Source organism: Dasypus novemcinctus, chromosome 1, assembly GCF_030445035.2.
Source record: "Dasypus novemcinctus isolate mDasNov1 chromosome 1, mDasNov1.1.hap2, whole genome shotgun sequence".
NCBI classification, from domain to species: Eukaryota; Metazoa; Chordata; class Mammalia; order Cingulata; family Dasypodidae; genus Dasypus; species Dasypus novemcinctus.
This window is the reverse complement of record NC_080673.1, coordinates 14,549,080-14,555,208: the sequence shown is the minus strand read 5'-3', so window position 1 is coordinate 14,555,208 and position 6,129 is coordinate 14,549,080.

Below are 6,129 nucleotides of genomic sequence, written 5' to 3'. Positions count from 1 at the left end.
TCCTTCTGGAACACCCATGGCATGTATGTTTGCACACCTTTGGTTGTCATTTAGTTCCCTGAGACCTTGTTCAATTCTTTCCATTTTTTACTTCATTTGGTCTTATTCATGTTCACTTTCAGAGAACATTTCTTTTCTTCTGCCTCATCAAATCTGCTATTACATGATTCCAACATTTTAAAATTTTCATTTATTGTACCTTGATTCCCATAAGATCTGCTATTTCTCTATGTATGCTTTCAAATTCTTCTTTGTTCTCATTCATTGTCTTCTTAATATCCTTAATTCCTTTAGCCATCTCATTGAATGTATTAAGGAGATTTGTTTGAACATGTGCAATTAATTGTCTCAACTCCTTTATGTCATCTGGAGGCTTATCTTGTTCCTGGAACTGGGCCATATCTTCCTGTTTCTTGGTGTAGATTGTAATTTTTTGTTGGGTCTTGGCATCTGACTTCCTAGAGTATTTATGTTGGGTGCAGTTTTCTCTTTAGTTTAGGCCTTCCTGCCCTTTCTCCCTTGTTGGTTGTGTAGTAGGAGCCAAGGATGTAGTTGGCGCCAAAAGCTGTGGAGGTTCAAGTTGCCCTCATTGCCCTGGGACCAATGAAACTTCTCTCAACTTTTTCCTTTGCCAGGGGTAGGGCAGAGTCACAGCTGTGTGGAATAATCCAAGTCATGCAGACCTAGATTATAGTTGCCCAGAAAGACTGATGAAGCTTCACATCCCTTTCTCCCCTGCCTGGGGTGGGGATGGAGCAGCAGGTGTGGACAGCAATCTATGCAGTGTGGGTCCAAGATGACCGCAGTTGCCCTGCAGAGTTCTGATTTTCAGTCTGTGTCAGCCGAAGTTACCTGCAGTTACCTGTATAGGTTGGTGCAGGGCCTGCCAGACTCCTCCCTGCCAGAGGTAGGACTGCAGCCTAGGCTAAGGCTGCAGGTGAACCTGGGTAAAAGAAACTGGTTCCTACCATCTCTGTGATTTTCAGTCCTGGCTTCCCCTCATGCTGGGGATGGAGTCAAAATGGCAGCCACCGGTTTCTTTCTGACTTACACAGATTCACACTCTAGCTGTTCCCAGGGTTATATTTTAATGAGCCAAGTCTACCAATCAGTAGCTGAAATCAGCTGTTTCTGGGAAACAGAACTTCTAATTCCAGCCACAGAATAGCTCCTGGGGCAGCTTGCACTGCCAAAGTATGACAATCACTAGCCTCCGCAACTTGGCCAGTAATTTCCCAGAGAGGCTGGTGAAGGTACACTCAATTTCCTCTCTCCTAGAGGTGGGGCTGGGGCTTAGGCTAGAGCTGCAATCTGATCTGGATGGAAAAAAGTCAGTCCCTACCACCACTGTGCTTTTCAGTCCACCCCTATTCCCCTCATGCCAGGTGTGGAGTTAAGATGGCAGCTACTGGGCTCTTTCTGACTTGGTCAGGCTCAAGCTTTAGCTGTTCTCAGGCTTATAGCCTGCTGAATTTACCCATCAGTAACTGAAGTTGGTGCCCAACTGTCTCTTCCTCTCCCATTTTTGGGAAGCAGAGCTTTCAATTCCAGCCACAGAACAGCTTCCGAAGTGGCCTCCAGTGAAGGATGGGCTTCAGCCTCCATGGCATGGAGCACTCTACTAACAAATCTTCTCTGTAGATGGCTGTCTTCTCCTTACTTTCCTTCAAGGATGTGGCAGGATGCTCTTCTGGTTTCCTGGAGCCCCCAGACAGGCTCTTCAGCTAGCTCCAGGTAGCTCTGAGTGTTTACTAACTGCCCTGTAGCAGAAGCTGACTCTAGGAGATCCTTACTCTGCCACCATCTTGCTGGTTGTCTCCATTTTATTTGTTATTTTTGCCTTTTTGTAATTTTTAATAGAAGTGGTGAGAGTGGACATCCTTGACTTGTAACTAATCTAACTCTTTCACCATTAAACATGATATTACATGTAGGCTTTTTATGTAGATAACTTTTCCCCTCTATTCCTAGTTTGTTAAGTGTTTCTATCATGAATGGTTGTTGAATTTTGACAAATGCTTCTCTGTCCTTATGGAGATGAATTTAAGGTTCACATTCTTTGCCTATCTTTAAGGTGAATTTTAATGACTGACTTTTAAATGACACATATTCTGCATTCCTGGGATAAATCCCATTTGGTCATGAAATATTTTCTATTTTATGTATTGCTACATTTAATTTGCTAATATTTTCCTAAAGATTTTTGAGTTTGTGTCTATCTTAGCAAATATTCTGTGTGCACTTGAAAACAATGTATTTTGTAGCTTTGTTTAGTTACTGACTACTTGCTTTTACAGATTATGTGACTGAATTATCTTTAATTGGAATTTATGTATTATACCATAGAGTTCCTTTCTTTTTGCTTTATGATTTTAAAGCTTTTTTACTTTTCAGGCATATCTCATTTGTTGAGCTTTGCTTTTTTACACTTAGCAGATATAGTTCTTTTTACAAATTGGAGGTCTGTGCAAATGCAGTGTCAATCAAGCCATAGGGACCATTTTACCATTAGCGTGTGCTCCCTTTGTGTCTCTTTGTCATAGAAGTGCATAGTGAATCAGAAAGCACTAAGGTAGAATCTACAGCAAGTTACCCAGAAAATCTAGCTAAAATCATTGATGAAGGTGGCTACACTAAAAAAAAACAAAAAAACAGAAAACAGATTTTCTTTGTAGACACAATAACCTTCTATTGGAAGAAGATTCCACCTAAGACTTACATAGCTATAGAGCAGTTAATATCTGGGTTCAAAGATTCAAAAGAGAGGTTGACTCTCTTGTTAAGGGATAATGCAGCTAATGACTTTAACTGGAAGCCAATGGTCACATACCTTTCCAAAAATCCTAGGACCCTTTAAGAATTACACAAAATCTAAGCTGCTTGTGCTCTATAAATCCAACAACAAAGCCTGCATGACCATACATCCATTTACAATATGGATTTCTAAATATTTTAAGCTGACTGCTGAGAACTATTGCTCAGAAAAAAGATGACTTTCAAAATATTACTGCTCATGGACAAGTCCCCTGCTCACCCAAGAGCTCTGATGGAGATACACAACAAGAGTACTGTTGCTTCATGCTGGCTAACACAACAATTAATCTCTTTCATCTGGTCTTTTGGTAATATATTCTATCAGTTTTTGCCTGTGAAGACTTTGAACTCACCCTCATTTTTGAAGGAAAGCTTTGCTGGATACAGAATTCTTGGCTGGCAGCTAGCAGTTTTTTTCTTTTAGTACTTTAAAGGCATCATACCACTTTCTTCTCTCCTCCATGACTTTTGAGGAGAAGTTGGTGTTTAATCTTATCAAGTTTCCCTTGTACGTGATGCTTTGCATTTCTCTTGCTGCTTTCAGAATACTTTCTTTTATTTTTTCCTTTTATTTTTATTTTATTTATTTTAAAGAGACTTTAGATTACATTAATGTTACATAAAAAATACAGGGGACTCCCCTTTGCCCCCCTCCCTCCTCCTCCCATACTTTCCCACATTAACAACATTAACAACATCCGTCATTAGTGTGGTACATATAATGATGAGCACATATTGATCCATAGATTATAGTTTACATTATCGCACTCACTCTGTTCTGCGAAAGAGAAAAACAAATGAGAAAATTCCTCACCTTTCAATCTCTTAGTTTCTCCTGCAGTACATAGATGCTACTTCTGGCTATTACTGCACAATTATTTATTTATTTATTAATCAGTTTTGTTGAGATATTTTCATATATGATCTATCCAAAGTGTATATAATCAATGACTTTTTCTGTAACCACAATGTTGTACATTCATCATAGCAAAAATTTTAGGACATTTCATTACTCCAAAAAGAAAGACTCCACACACCTTAGCATTCTTTCCTCAGCCTTAATCTCCTTTCATCTTTATAAATTGATTTGTATTTGTATTTCATAAAAATGGGATCATACAATATGTTGCACTCTGTGGTGGTCTTCTTTACTTAGTATAATTCTTTTGTCTTTTATTAAAATTTTGTGGTATTAGCTCACATTTGCTCAGCTTCAAAGAAAAATGGTGACTTATCCAATTTTGCCCATATTAATATTTAATATAATATATTTATATTTCACATAATATATTTAGTTCATAATAGGGCACTCATACAGTATTTGTCCTTTTGTATCTGGCTTGCTTCACTCTACATAATGTCCTCCAGGTTCATCCATGTTGACATATGTTTTATGACTTTTTTACAATTGATGAACACATATTGAACATTGCCACAAACCATAGATTATAGTTTACATTATTGCATTCACTCTGTTCTGTGCAATTTTGTAAGTTATGAAAAAATGTATACTAGCCTGTATCCATTACTGGAATGCCATGCAGAACAATTCCAATGTTCCAAAAATGCCCCCATATTACACCTACTTTTTGCTTTTCCTCCATCAGAACCTCTAGTGGCCACTGCTTTTATATCAATGATACAAGTTCTTCCATTTTTAGAATAATAGTAACTCCATAGTAGAATAATAGTAAGTCTATTTCAGTCCATTGTTCATTCCCCAATGTTGAGGATTTTAGGATGGTGATACCTACTCTGCCTCTAATTGAGAGGGGGCTTAGCTCCCATGAGGAGAGATGAATTGAAATATCTTTCTTGCAGTTGCGGACACTGTTCCTTGGGATGGACATTATCAATCATCTTCTTGTTAGTTGTCCTGGGTGAGTACAATGAACTGGAGAGTAAGTTTTACAACTCTACTGAGATTCACAGCCCACCTGGTACATGGAAGGATCAAAGATTTAAGCCTCTAAGACATAGAGCTATCAAGTATAGTACTAACTATAGGTTTGAATAGAAGTGATAGAAGAGAAATTTGTAGGGAAACCTCAAATGAGTCCAGCTTTGTCTAAGGTAAGGCCCACTGACAAGGCACCAAACTCCTGGGCTGTCTGTGCTGCCTATTGTGTCTGGATGTCTCTAGAGCCCTCAGAATCCTCTCTTTATCTCTGATATTTGTCATTCTGAATAGTAGGTATCTGGGGAGGTCTATTTAGACTTCTTCTGATTGGGAGTGTGCTGTCCTTCTTGGATATTGATATTTATATCCTTCACAAGGGTTGGGATTTTTTGGTCATTATTTACTCAAATATTCTTTCTGCCCCTTTTCCATTCTGTTTTTCTTCTGGGACACCAATAATGTGAATGTTTGTGCATTTCATGCTGTCATTTAGTTCCCTGAGATCTGTTCCATTTTTTCTATTCTCCTCTCTTTCTGTTTTACTGTCTTTTCCAATTCAGGTGTTCTGTCTTTGAAATCACTAATTCAGTCTACAAACAATTCAAATTTGCTCTTATGTACCTCTAATGTACTTTTAATCTCATCTATCATGTCTTTCATTTCCATAAGGTCTGTTACTTTTCTTTGCAAGCTTTCAATTGTTCTTCATGCTTTCCCAGTGTCTTCTTAATATCATTTATTTATTTAGTCATATTTTCTTTAAGTTCTTTGAAGTGATTTAGGAGAGTTGTGTGATTATCACTGATTGACTGTATTAAATCCTGTATCTTGTCAGGATATTTGGTTTGTTCCTTTGGCTGGGCCATCCTGTTTCCCAATATGGCTTGTGATTTTTTGCAGAGGTCTAGACATCTGAATATGCTGGTAAATTTCTCTCTCTTGTCTATTGTTTCTTTTTTCCCCCACAGCTCTTCTTTGATATTTGATTCAACTTATTCTCAGACTTTAAAATTGCCCAGCTTAAGATTCAAAATCGAACCAGGGACTCAGAAGTGCAGTGCAGATTTTCTCCCATGGTTGGACAAAGAGAACATAGACAATTTTTGTCCATGCAATTTCCAGACTGGCCAGCAGATGATGCTAGTCAGTGCACCTTTCCATGGTGGTGTTTCAGTCTGGGCTTTCCTGTGTTCCCAGTTGAATCTCCTGATGGGAGCTTCAAAACAGAGTCTACTAACTGAATTGACTGAAGAAAGACCCCCCTGACCATCCCTCCCTTCCTTTTCCTTTGAAACAGCTGACAGGGAGGAAGATGTTTGCTTTCTTCTGAGTCGGCTGCAGAGGGCCAGGTGTTTTACCCCCACTTAATATCTTGAGGTTGATGGAGGGGAGCTCTTCCCAGCCATGACAGGGGT